The sequence below is a fragment of the Brachyistius frenatus genome, unplaced genomic scaffold (genome assembly GCF_029030835.1).
Source record: "Brachyistius frenatus isolate BFR_SWC_R1_liver_20210118 unplaced genomic scaffold, ASM2903083v1 Contig_76, whole genome shotgun sequence".
Taxonomy (NCBI): domain Eukaryota; kingdom Metazoa; phylum Chordata; class Actinopteri; family Embiotocidae; genus Brachyistius; species Brachyistius frenatus.
Window position 1 is genome coordinate 406,403 of NW_027210675.1, and position 14,260 is coordinate 420,662.

Here is a 14,260-nt window from a genome sequence, read left to right on the forward strand (position 1 = left end):
GCTATTACAAAAACGAAAAGATGGGTAAGGTTATGACTGTTGTCGCAGCATCCCTTTTTTCTCATCAGGTTGTTGCTCTGTGGGTTTTTGCTTTTTATTTAAAGTTATCAAACAAATCTATTTCCTAGCGGAGGAAGTACCACTGAAAATAAAACAAGTTTTCTGACTTTTAATTGATGTCGGTCAGGTTCAGGCATGTGTAGTACCTGTGACTCATATGGTGAAAAATTAAATCTGGATATTAGCTTGGTTCAAAACACAGTGATCATTAAGTTTGATAATTAGTGGATTGGGTTTTAATGGTACGCAGAACTTTTACAGTTATTGTTTTGTTATTATTTTAATTTGTCTCACTTCACCGTGTTCTGTATATCATTCTGTATTTAAAAATGCATCTTCTTTTATTTCAGCTCTACCAGAAAGCTGTCCGGCTGTCATCTGCAACGCTCTGGCCTTGATGAGATACTGGGATCATCAGTGAGTATCCAACTTTCTCAGCTGGCTTTGTTTTTAGTCTGAGTTAAATTTATCTCAGATGTTGGTATGTTTTCAAGGTCAATGTTCTTCTGTTGTGTTTTTTTCTCTCCAAAAATGATGTCTGAATGTCTTGAAGTGAGTGAACTTGCGTTATAGAGCTCTAATAGAGGAACCAGTATTAATTGGGGAACTTGTTGCCACTTTTTAGTGGGAAAAAAGGGTTGATTATAGGTTCAAACGATAGATTAAAGGAAACAAACGAGCATTCCTGTTGTTCATTGTCAAAAGAATCTCTCTGTACCAGCACTAAAAAGTTAAAGCCACCGACTTGAAATATGTGCGTTAAACTGTATAGACATTGGACAGATGGTAAGTCTAGCATCTCCAATGTAGTTCAGTTGTGTCGTGAAAATGCCAAAGACAAATGTTCTAGTTGTCCTACAGTATCAATAATAATAATGAAATATTTAAAACTTGGTGAATAATACAAATTGTAAAACATGAGGAGTAATCTGCTTTGAGATAAAAACTGGTGAGTAGGCGGCTCTTTTCTATGAGTCTGAAACGGCATGTTTTGTTCCAGTAAACGCTTTGCTTCTCTTTCTGTGTATTTCTTTGCCTCTCTCACTTCTCTTTCTTTCTCTCTCACCTCCTCCTCCAGCCAGCAATGCTGCTCTCCTCCCCTCCCCTCCCCACACCACACACACCCACACACACACACACACACACACACACACACACACACACACACACACACACACACACACACACACACACACACACACTACTATATTCACACAAGCATGAGGGGGAGGGGGTGAGGGGGAGTGGGTGAGGGGGAGGGGGAGGGAGAGGGAGAGGGAGAGGGAGAGGGGAATGAGAAATGGTGTGGAGATTGAAAGAAAAACACACGAGGGAAACGCAGATGATCATAGAGATATATATTATTATAAATATGAATATATGCATATTATAAATGATGGGGAGAGATAAAACAAAGTTTGTGTAAAAAATAATTGTTGATTAAATGCTACCAGGCTCCCAAAGTGACACCCTTGGGCAATAGAGCTGTTAGTAGGGCTGTTACAATTATGACATTTTAATTCACATACAAATAATTGCGATTAACACTTTCAATTGTCGTTTTCTGTTTATTTTATGCCACTATTATAGTATAAGCCTAATCACAGTGTTTATAATACACATCCACTTTATGAAGAAGAAGAGCCATTTATTGGCTGTGGTGTTTGGTTTTGCAACTACAGCCATGTTAATGTCAATAGATTGTCGTTGAAATGCAGTCGAATATCAGAAGTTAAGCACCTTGAGATAAACCATCGGTGGCGCTTCTTCACTCGTGCCATTAAACCGCAGTAGAAGAAGAAGCGGGCGCAAAGAAATTACATCATTAAAAGAACGTCAGCCAAACTCGATGTGGAAATAGTAATAAAACCATCCAGCTTTTTTTTTATACAGATGAGCAGAAACTATTCTGCTAAATTACTATGATTAGGTCAAATAATTGCCATCAGCTAATTATGTAATAACTGTGAGGGATCTAGCCATCAGATGTCTCATAATAATGAACACTGGAATCACTAAGTCCAAAGAACATTGTGCTATGAATTTGAGAAAATGTCTGTCTATCGTTTAACAAATGCAATTATTGTATTTATTAGTGTTGTTTCTGTTTACTTATGGTCTTAGGTGGCAATAGAGTTTACTTATTTAAAAATGATAGCTAGTATTCGGCCTGATTAAATACCTTGGACCAGCTTCAAGCTATTGAAAGGCATTCTATTTTTTAACCTTGATGCCTTCAAGCTATAAAAATAGAAAACATTTTGCCCTGGAGCTTCAGGTTAACATGTGCTCAGTAAGACTGTCTATCAAAAATGTTATTGGTAGTATTTTACGTGCTGTAACAGCAGTTACATGTGGGATTGGGGGTAAATTGTCACAGAAATAGAAATCTTTGTCAGTCTCCTGTAAGAGGAAACGGCACTGAGCAGTGTGTGTCTGTTCACATGGCACCGAGTCAAAAGTGACTGAAGTACCAATAATAGCAATATTTCTCACAGGAGGGAAAAGCGATGAGTTTGACTTTCGATATCAAGAAAGACTGTTAAAATAAAATCACATATTGTTCCACACAGCTGCTTTCATTGTGCTGTGGGATTATCTGAACAATTTATTTCACCAACATGCAACACTGGTTATGTAAGAATTTATGATTTTAACCTGAATCTAAATGATGTACATTAGCAGTCTGATTCCAGTCTGGTACAATGGACTGCTGAGTCCCCATTGGCCCATAAACTGATGCCTGAATGGAAATAGACTGAACAGAGCACTCCTTTCCTGTCATATATTTGCCCTCATTTTCCAGGTTTTGTTCTGCTCTTAGAAAACGCCGCGCAGCCTTGACAGAGTTTCAGTGCTTGTTTTACCGACCTACATGTGTTTGCATGCATTGACACTGAAATGAAGGCTCATATCATAGTGGATGTCTCCACCGGCGCTTCCTCTGCCAGCTGCGTCTCTCTGGGTGAGATGCGAGGAGGGATGGACGGGTGAATGGAAAGAAAAGAGAGAGTGAGAGGATAGTTGACTTGATGGACTGATTCTACGCACTTACTTTCTGCATGCATCCTCTTTCCCACTTTCAGTCTCAGCATCTCATCTCCTCCCACATACTCTCACATTTGAGTGAGGAAAAAAAATCTTCTCACTTCGATTATCTCCCCCTGTCTATCTCTGTCGCTCTCGCCGCCACTTCATTCTGGCCATTCTGTACCAATCGAACCCGCCTGCTGTGGGCACAAATGAGTCCCTCAGCAATCATACCACGTCCTCATTAGGTCTATTCTAGTGGTCCCGCCTTTCCTGCTTCATCCCTTTCCCCCCCTGTAATTGGGCAAAAATCCTCTGCCTACCTGTCAGCAGCATCCCCGGTACAAATGCTGCAATTTATCCTTTCCTGCCACGAGGTCTATTAGCAGCATGTAGGTTTTCACAATGGCCTCGGCGTAACCATGGGTCAATGCTCGCCAATGTCGATTTCTGCAAATGGTGGTATCCTGTTGAATCAGATCTTACTCCACGACCACCTTTATCATATCATAGATAATAACTGTGGTGCAGCTTTAAAAAGGAAACTCTGTTCCTTCTTTTCAGGCTTTTCCAGGTCAAACTAGCTCATTATTGCTGTTGAAAAATATGACTAATAAAAGAAATGACAGGGTTGCTTGTTTCGGGAGGTTGCACGGATGATCTGGTGTAGGGCGCAGTAGTGTCTTAAAAACAAGCAATGAAACTTCCCCTTTTTGCTTCCATTGTGCACTTCTGTTAAGAGTTTGTGTTTTTACAAGATAAGCCTGTTGTGAGGCTGTATTCACATAGCATCTTTATAGCAGACGTCACAAAGCCAGACGCTGTGGGTATAAAAATACACGGTATTAAAAGAAAAACGATTTGTTTCAAATCAATAAAAAGTTAAACCTTGAATCAAAGCGTGCTCGTCGTAATGTAAACCGAGTACGTGTTACAAAAACAGCAGAGTAGTGTTAACGTAACCCGACACTTCAGCAAACAATCGGCTGTTTATTGTGGTATTGCAGAACCAGGTTGTAAGTGGTTTTCTTTCTTTTTAAAAAAAAAAAAAAAAAAAATCACTCTCACCCAGACTTGAGTCTTGACTTTGGCTGGCTCGCAGATTCCCCGTCCGACCTGTCACTTCCTCCGGGGAAGCAGGAAGTGGCTGAGATGTTTTTCCTGTTGGAATGTGACACAGCTTCCTTGGCAAAAGCTCAAGCTGGCACAGCTCAGGGTGTGAAAGCAACAGAAAGGAGCAGGGTTTCCTTACGATGTATTCAGTGCACATTATAGCCACCCGTGCTGAACTGTTACTTTTCCCACTTTTTTTTTTTTTTTTTTTTACATAAGGGCTAAACGGCTCATTAAATGAAGGCCCGTCTCTTTTTCCAGTTCGCTCTTCCGATAAAATTCTTCCATTTACTCTCGTGTCTTGTGACATGTGTAGTTGGTTTGTGGCCATTGTGCAAAGTAGATGGTATTGTGTAGTGATTAGACATCTATGCTCTGTTAAACACGTTTCTTTTATCTCCAGTAAATTAACACACACAAGACGGAAAAAATAAAAACCTAATTAAGCTGTCTAATTTCCAAAACACGAGCCTCTCCTCACCTAAAACATCCGAACGATGGGGGAAAAAATGTCGAAATCAGTCCCCAGCACCTGCAGGGGAGACACCCCAGTGTGTTGGTGGCTGAGGGGGGGGGCGCGCACACACACACACACACACACACACACACACACACACACACACACACACACACACACACACACACACACACACACACACACCAAGTCAGCATTTCAAGATTTATCCATCTTGACGACTGTTTGGTAAAAGCTCAAATTTGGGTGCAGAGAAATGCCCTTTTTGTGCGCATGGGGTTAAAATGCTTTAAAATTGAACAGATTTCATGTGGATCAGGTGGATTTAGCTCAGGTAGGACGCTGCAGATGTAATCTTTGTTTTCTTTATCCATATTTGCGCTCCTTATTTGCCATCTTTCATGCCTGTAATTTCTCACCTGCTGTCCCTCTGTCGGGCTGTCTAGCCTCCTCTTTCTTCTTGTGTACTGTAGATACCACGCATAACAAGTACTGAGGAGTGAGCTGCCTTCGTTCTCAGTCCTACTCACTCCTCTCTTACTGCAGTGCTGTTCCAGCCCACGCAGAGCTGCGCCATTTTGGAAGTCTGCAGTTCAATTCTGATGGCTGTAAATCATGGCTCTCTCTCGCTGGCTAAAGAATTCACCTGTTCTGTGAGGCAATGGATTTGCTCTCAGGACTTTTCTCATTTGATTCAAAACGCGCATTGTGTTGCCAGTTAAAAGGGAGCCTGACATTACAGAATTACAACCGAGCAAGTGAGACCATGTTGAGATGTACTTACTGCTGGGAAACATGTAATTATCATCTACAGTTCTGTTTCTGTCTCTTCCTCTCCACCCCATTTCTGAATTATTGTATACCAGTATTTTGTGATACATCAGTGGAAAGCATCAAGATTTTCTTTTTTAAATATGGATTGTAGATTTGTTCTCATATATTTGTTGCCATACTGTGGGATTGTCACTGTATCAAGTCGTATAATTAGAGTAGCAGTTTTCTTGCCAATTACAAGATTTTTTAGTTTTGTTTTTTGCTTTTTAGTTTTGATGATAGGGCTGTGGTTTGGTTTACTCCTTTACTCCGTTTCTCTCACTTCCGTTTGGTTTTTCTATTTTCCTTTCTTCCAAAATGTCCCTTTCTAAAACTCCCCGCTTTTTAAATTCATTTACTTTCTCATCTGCTCCCTGCGTATCTCTTTCTTCATCCTCTTTCTCAACGCCCTCACTTCACTCCCTTTCTTTATCTCTCTACAGTACATCAGCCCCCAGCCACCATGTTAATTACACCACAGTTCGTTTTCTCTATTATTCACCACTCTGCTATTTCTGTCACCCTCACTGCTGTGCCTGCTTTTGCTACATTGCCAGCATTTTGCTTGGGGTCTGCAGTGGCTGTTGAGATGAGGAGGGGGCGTGTTCTGGTACCCGATTCAACAACAAATGATTGTTTAGCGTCATCTGATTGGCACAGATTAGAGGGCTCTCGGTGGCGGTGCAGAGGTGGTTCTTGCAGAAGACCAGGCGCACTCGCCGGCTGTTTGAACACTGCAGACTGAGCCATTTGCCGAGGATGTGTATGACTTTTTCATTGAACTTAGGAATGTAATTGAATGGACGAAGACATGAACACAAAAATGGGTAGGAGTGCTCCCATAAAGCCAAGTTTCACCTGATTAATGGTTGTATTTTTTAACAATGCTGCCTCACTGCTGAGGTCAGAACAGCCCCCAGACAGCCGAGACAAGTAGGAGTACAAAAATAAATTCTTAAATGCAAATCAGTTCCTAACTGAACAGTTGAACATTGATGCACAAAACCTCTTAATCGTTTTCCCAGATGCTTTCTTAAAGTAATGATATACCTCTGTCTGACTGATTACTTTTACATACTTTTACATACTTTGGAAAAGAGTAATTACCGGATGAATGTGATAAACTTGATATTTTTTTTTTAGATGTACTAGTTTTAACAACTGCACAATGTGCTTGATGAACACGCATCTTTATTAAAATCCCACTTTTAAAAAAAAAAAAAAATCTTCTTTTGCCAGTATTGCTTCAATCCCAATGCTAAGTGGCAGCACAGCCCATCACACACACACACACACACACACACACACACACACACACACACACACACACACACACACACACACACACACACACACACACACACACACACACACACACACACACACACACACACACACACACACACACACACACAGACGGACACGCACACACAGACGGACACGCACAGACACACACAGACACACACACCGTGCAGCTACTGCCAAATCCCTCTGAATCTGAGGAGCCTGAACAGTGTCCTTCAGACATGACGCCTGCAGCTCGGTTAGTTTCAGTTGCTTATTTTTTAGGCACCGGAGGGCTATGGTAAATGGATTGGAACCTCTCAGATAGGACCTTCATTCAGCCTGTGTGTGTGTGTGTGCCTGAGAGCATGCATGTGTTCTCCACTGTTTACTTATTTATTGTCCCCTGCACTGTAGACACCTGAGTGAACAAGGTGTGACAGCATACATTTTTCAGTAAATGTCTGGAAGTGCTGAAGAGTCGGTAACGGGGAGAAACAGCTGCTTGTCAGGTGTGCAATGCGGAGACTCTTGGCTAATTACACATTACATATCACATTTATTAAATATCTGTAGTGGTACTCTTAACCACTGATAGCTGGTTTTAGTTATCTGTATTGCAGTCAGATTAAACACAGGAAATGAGTATATAGCAAGAGTACCATGGGTACCATGGCTTGACAGATAACATAAAACTCAAACAGATGTTCTGAGTAGTTCAGCGAATTTCAAAGTAAAAACAACACACATGTTGCCAATTAACACGACAGACTTTTTTAAATCAACATCTAAAACACGTGGGCCTTATTATTCATGAGATGTTTCGTGTGTGTGTGTGTGTGTGTGTGTGTGTGTGTGTGTGTGTGTGTGTGTGTGTGTGTGTGTGTGTGTGTGTGTGTGTGTGTGTGTGTGTGTGTGTGTGTGTGTGTGTGCAGTAACATTAAAAGGAAAAAAATGGAGAAGCAACTGTTCAAATTTTCATAATGGTGACCTTTATCATAATGAACCATTTGGAAAGGAATTTAAATTCAACTGTCTGTTTGTACTTAGATTTGGCTGTCACCTGTCTCATGGATGGGTAGACAGCCAGAACCAAATGTACTTGTTATTGAATAACACTCCTTCAGCGAAATGACATGAAACAGAATAATTCACAAGGCTCAATATTCTGCCATCATAACAGCACAAACTGCTGACGCTGCACAAACCATCAAATCTGGGGTGAAAAAGCCAAAACAACTGCAGACTGTGAAGTCCTCTTGAACCCGATTAGTTTTCCATTTTTTTTCAATGACAATAAAGGAATTCTGATTCTGATTACTGATTTGAGCATTTTGTTATCCATTTAACCACTGAAACATTTTAACCAGTGCAGTCATCATGAATATTGAGCTATCTGTGCTGATTTTCTGCAAAAGTATTGGGAAGCACAATGCAGGCTCCATTTTGAATAACTCTATTTCCAAGTTGAGACAGGCTCGCATTCTTTTGTATGAAGTGACATCTCAAATGTGCATAAAGATTAGAGAGCAGTTACATCATTGTTATTAGCCTATAAATAACAGATTAGCCTGAAGGGAAAAATCACTCGTACCTATCTACAGCCCCCCCCCTCCCTCCACCCCCCCCCCCCCCCCCCCCCCCCCCCCCCCCCCCCCCCCCCCCCGTCCACCCTCCCTAAAATCCTCTCTGCTTGCATAAATAATAGATCAGCTTGTCACGAGGGCAGTTGGCTGTATGGATCTGATTCATCAGCGCTCACACGACCCAGATACTGTCCTGCGCGACTGGTTCAAACATCATGGCAAAGAGCGTAGTTGTTTATTTTCTGGGTTTCAGACGGATGTATACTCAAAGTCTAGCTGTGGGAACAATGCAAAGATGCTCACACATGCTCGCACACAGGGGATGTAGGAAGGTCTTAGCCATTTGTGACATTTCTGTTCACTGCTATCCTTAAACACTGAGTGGCACATATCTTTAGTCCCTCTCCTCTAGATCTCCATCTGTTTTTCCTCCCCACTGTCACTGTCATCTCTTCCTTCCCCCATAGAAAGAGGCATCGTCAAAAGCTGTTAATCCAGAGTACAGTGTTTGTACAGCGTGTTGCACATCTTTACAGACACATGGCACTTAAAACTTTGCACTCTAAAGCGAACAAACCAACAAGAAAAATGTCTAATTCTAAAATATCTGACAAAAAAAATCAATTCTGTACATGGAGACAATGAATGTTTTTTTAAACATCTATTCGGGGTCTTTGTTTCGTCCGATCAATATTAAAAACACAATACAACTCAACATCGTCACAAACTACAGCCTCCAAAATTACTAAACTAAACAATCTAAAACGGTTTTAGGCAAAATCATGATCACCTGCATGAAGGTATAATGCATTATTGGGCGGCACGGTGGTGCAGTGGTTAGCACTGTCACCTCACAGCAAAAAAAAAAAAAAGGTTTGGGGTTTGAATCCGGTCCTGGGCCTTTCTGTGCGGAGTTTGCATGTTCTCCCTGTGCTTGCGTGGGTTCTCTCTGGGTTCTCCGGCTTCCTCCCATCATCCAAAAACATGCACCTCAGGTCAGGTTACCTGGCGCCGCGCTAGTGGCAGCCTGTTGCAGCATCTCCCCCCTGAGAGCCCCCCTGCTGTAGTGAAGAAATTTCCCCTCGGGGATTAATAAAGTGTATAAAATCAAAAAATTATAGGGCTGTTTTGCCGGGGGTTTTTTTTTTATACGTATCGGACTGCATTAGTTTTTGCTTGATACTTCCAATAAAATGGCAACTGAGTTTAATTTGCAGCAAAGAAGCTTCCCCTGAAAAGTTTTATCTTTTGCATTGATGGACGCAGCATAAAACAATTCATTGTGATGGGACGCACAATATAGAAGAACAATATAATGCACAGGAAATACAGGACGCTCCCATCTATACTTTCTATACTGTCTGAGCACACGTCGTCTGCAATGACTCAGATTTTACTCTATTTAGCCGGCTAACAGTAAATCCAGTCCTTTAGTCTCCCAAAGGGAGACTTGATATTCATCAGCTGATAAAATATTACTGATCCTAACAACATTCAACTTTGTCTTTCTCTTTTAGGTGCTTTCTGTGTTCAAGGGATCGAGACGCTCAAAGACAAAGGAGAGCCTTTTTTTTTTTTTTTTTTTTAACTAGTCCAGGTAAGGTTTTAACATTTTTATATAAAACAGGTGCATGTGCCAGTTTACAAGAAAAAGGCTCTTAATAAATTACAAGTTACAATGAAACTAATGTCAGTGGAGTTATGAAGCTGCTGCTGAAACGGAGGTATGAAGCAGAGCGGTCACAGGGATCGAAAAAGTCCACATGTATGACTTGACAAATAAGACCATACCTGTGACTGCAGTACTGTGACCCTAACCCTAACTCTAACCCAATCCATAAATTGACAGCCACTTACTGTAAATATTGTTACACACACACACACACACACACACACACACACACACGCACGCACGCACGCACACACACACACACACACACACACACACACACACACTCCCACACCGTCCCCCCCTCTCATCACTCAAATCTCTACGCTCATCTCCTCCCACTGCCGTTCTGTGGTCGTTGTGGACAGGGAAGTGCCACAAAACACAATTTCAACAATTTCACACTCGAGACAAAAAGACAACAGCCAACTTCAGAGCACTCAAAAATCCCCTTTTACATTTTGGTGAGCCAGAGAGTAGACCCCACCCCACTGCCAACCTATGCAGAGGCAGAAAAAAATAATAATACAGTGAACCCTCGTTTATCGCGGGGGTTACGTTCCAAATAGAGACCGCGATAGGTGAAATCCGTGAAGTAGGAACCTTTATTTTTTTTTACAATTATTATACAATGAAATACTCCATAATACATTAAAACCAAAGAACAAAACCTTTTTACAAGCCCAAGCATTTGTTTAACAAATAAAAGTACTGTATAAATGTGTTTTTTTTAACAAATAACTACTGTACTGTAAAATAATAATTTTAATCATCAATACGAACTGAAGGCTTCAAATTGCTGAGATCGGCACCGCCCCACTGCGACCCGAGTCACTGGATTAGAACGGGAGGAAATGAAAAATGATTATGAAAACAAATACAAAGTACAAAGTACAGTAGGACAAATAGTGACTCACGTGTATTTCACGGCTCTTCTGACTGAGCCGCTGCATCCTGACTCCGCTCTGCAGCGGTTCTTTCTTCTAAAGCCGGCGGTGCAGGTGTGGTTTTTCGAGAGAAGAACATAGTTATCGGTAGTTGTTGTCGCTCTTTTTTCTTCTGGGCAAAAAGATTCTTATAAACCGACATGCCACCATCGATTATTTTTAATTTGGCAAGCTGTTTTACGTACGTGTACATATTAAACCGCAACGTTATTGACAAACAGGTAGAGAAGAAGCGGAGAGACTGTTTAGCCAATCAGAATGCAGAACACAATGCACGATGCAAATCCGTGAAGTAGCGAGACCGCGAAAAGTGAACCGCGTTATAGCGAGGGTTCACTGTACAGCAAATCACATTTATCTTTCCACACAATTACAATTTCACTTTCAAAGGCTCTGAGCGGAAACTCCGACACTTTGGACTGCCTGCTGCCTGGCAGCTTTCAAAGAGAATAATGTTAGATTTTTTTTTTTTTCTCCTTATCTTCCCTCTGTGTCTTGGCCTGCCATATCCTCATCTACTCTCGGATGAGCTGAGATGAAAAAATATTTGTCTTTCAAACGACTGCATAGCATTTAAAAGCACTAGGCCACTGTTGTTGCATTTTAAGACACAAGGGGTTTGATCTTCCTCCGTTTCTTTTAAAATTTTGGTTTCGGGGTCGTGGTCGGTGGAGAACACTCTCCGCTGATGTGTTTGTGCAGTGCAATATCAGAGAACACTTGCACCGCTATTACAACTTTGAATCTTTCTGCGTACTTCATATTCAATGAAGTTTGGAAATGACTGAAGAGTTTGATGCTTTCCCATCTGGGCTGACACAAACTTTAAACTAGCTGACAACTGAGAGCCACTGATGCCGCTGAGCCTGGGAAAGATGACATGGGTGTGAAAAAATAATGTGACGCAACACTCCTCGTCATCTGCGCCCTTTGTTTATGTTATTTGTGTGTGTGAGACAGGGAAAGAGACACTTGGAGGTGCACACTAAACGCCTTAGTCATATTCTGGATCTTTTCCATGTTTTCTTTTCCACGGGCTCTTTGCGTAACCTGCAGTGGCTTTATACTCACTTGTAAACGTCTTGCCATAATGGTTACACCTATTCCCAGCAACACTTTGTGAGCAGGTGTCCGAGAGGACATGCCGTCAACGTTTAAGTCAGTGCCTTTCCATGTAGGACTTGTATTGTACGCACAGCAATCCAAAAAGAAGGATCAGTTTTTCAATCTACTCTTAAGAGGCTTCTTCTAAAAACATGGTTTTGTGCCCTCGGCTCCACAATACAATAAACATACTGATTGTTTCTATTTGAATACAGTAGAGTGTTTTTTTTTAGTAATAAATAAACACTTTATATGGACGTTTATAGCTACATTCGTGCAATGTTTGCCAGCTGCAGCTTCCTCGACCAAAGTTTACAGCGGTTTGAAAACAGGTTAGTGGTCCTTCTTCTTCCACTCCGTAGCCAAGATGGCGACCATTGAGGGTGATAAAGTGTTTCACACTCAATGTTTTGACCGTTGCTTGACACCATCCACGTACTCATTGTGCACTGCATGTTACCGTACAAAGTGTTAGTAGAAGTAGCTGATTGAGACAGACGGTTGACTCGGGTGTGGCCCGTCCTTGCAACACACCTCTGACACTCTGTGCGAGAGTGCTTGTCACAATGTCCAAAGGCTTTTCGTTCCTCCTCCTCGTCTCCTACAACCGCTTGCAGCCTGGGCTGGGCCACAAACTGTTTCTGTTGCGAGGTTGTGCATCTCGGAGACATCATGCAGTGTTGTCAGGATTTACAAACACACGACGTGACTTGACTTGACTCACCAGCTGGTGTGGTAATGATGTCTGTCTGGGGAAACCGGTATATAATTGTCAAAGATTAAGTACCGTAAAAGACAGCACATGGCGCTCATAGGTTTCTGTTTCTTCTTTAATTTTATAAAAGCTTTGTTGTTCACTTTTCTCCCATGCCTCTGAACTTCTGTCATCTAAAATCTGCTTTATTATTTGCTAATTGCAGAGCTGGGAAAACTATCCATTTTCTTCAGCACAATACAGACTGATTAATGAATACAGAATACTAATCCGCATGGCAATTGTCTAAAAATATGAACTTTCCAAATTACAGTATTTCCCACGATGGAGAGAGGAAATGGATGAAAAACGGTTTCAGTTTTTGCACCCGAGCACACCTTGCTTGCACACAAACTGTATACAGACACACACACTTGCACTCACAGACCCTTCTGCTCCACTTTCGGTGCCCTCTCTTTTTAAGAGCTTTTTATGGCGGTCTCCTGTTACTGTGCAGCACTAGCCGCTCTGTCAGTCAGTCAGTCAGTCAGTCAGTCAGTCAGTCATCCATCTCATCTGCTCTGTAATTTACAGGTGTGCATGAGTCACTGTGTGCTGGAGCAGATTCATAGTCACACCGTGATGGGCACCGGCACACCTGTGTCTGCCCGACAACAACCTCAGACGGTGCCAGCCAGAAACATCTCGAAAAATATTTAGCAGTACTATAATATGCATGTTTTGGGATCACCAAGTTGACAATAATGACGCATTTAACTCATTTGTGAATTAATTCATAGTTATTTTCATTTATTGATCATCAATGTTTTGAGTAATACTTCATTTTACAGTCTCATAAAATTGAGTTTTGCCAACCTGCCTGGTTTTCTTTAATCCACTAAATATAGAATTAGATTAAACTGTAAATTCAGAGGAAGATTCTTGGAAATAACATTTGTAAATGACAAGCATAAATTAAATTATACCAGAATATTTCCAGGAAACCGAGGGTCTCTTAGTACACAGCCTTTCATCTGAAAATATGAAATGTGGCGATAGGGCAGCATATGATTAATGAAAAGAAATGTCATGAAATTATTATTTGCGTGGGTTTAATTGAAACAGCAATTGCTTGTGAATGCAATAAATCTAATTTAATTAGAAAACTGTCAAAGTCGTGTCTCTCGTTTACCCACATTATAATTGATTAAAAAAAAAAAAAAACTCCTTCAGTCATTTTTTTGTAGGAAATGTGCTTGGAAATGATTTACAAATTAGAGGTCAGTGACGTAAAACATGTCATATCTGGTGACTGGTAATCATGAGGTCATAATCACCTCACTGTTGGGTGATTTGCTAATCAGACAATTACACTGACTTTGTCATGATAAAATCTTTGACAGCGGCTTCCTCTCAATATGGGAATATTCCATGGGAACGCGCAATAGTTTCCATGAATCAAAAAACAATCATTCACCGTTAGAT

General features: G+C 41.2%; 1 protein-coding gene across 5 annotated transcripts in view; it reads left to right on the forward strand.

Annotated features, from left to right (window-relative positions):
- sipa1l1 (signal-induced proliferation-associated 1 like 1) overlaps window positions 1–14,260 on the forward strand; it is a 76,442-nt gene that overhangs the window by 23,132 nt on the left and 39,050 nt on the right. For 4 of the 5 annotated variants that reach the window (XM_069708475.1, XM_069708477.1, XM_069708476.1 and 1 more), the window contains 2 exons: window positions 411–477; window positions 9,879–9,958. The gene's annotated coding sequence lies outside the window, so the exon portion shown is untranslated. The remainder of the gene's footprint in view (window positions 1–410; window positions 478–9,878; window positions 9,959–14,260) is intronic. The other variant, XM_069708478.1, reaches the window with a different exon arrangement.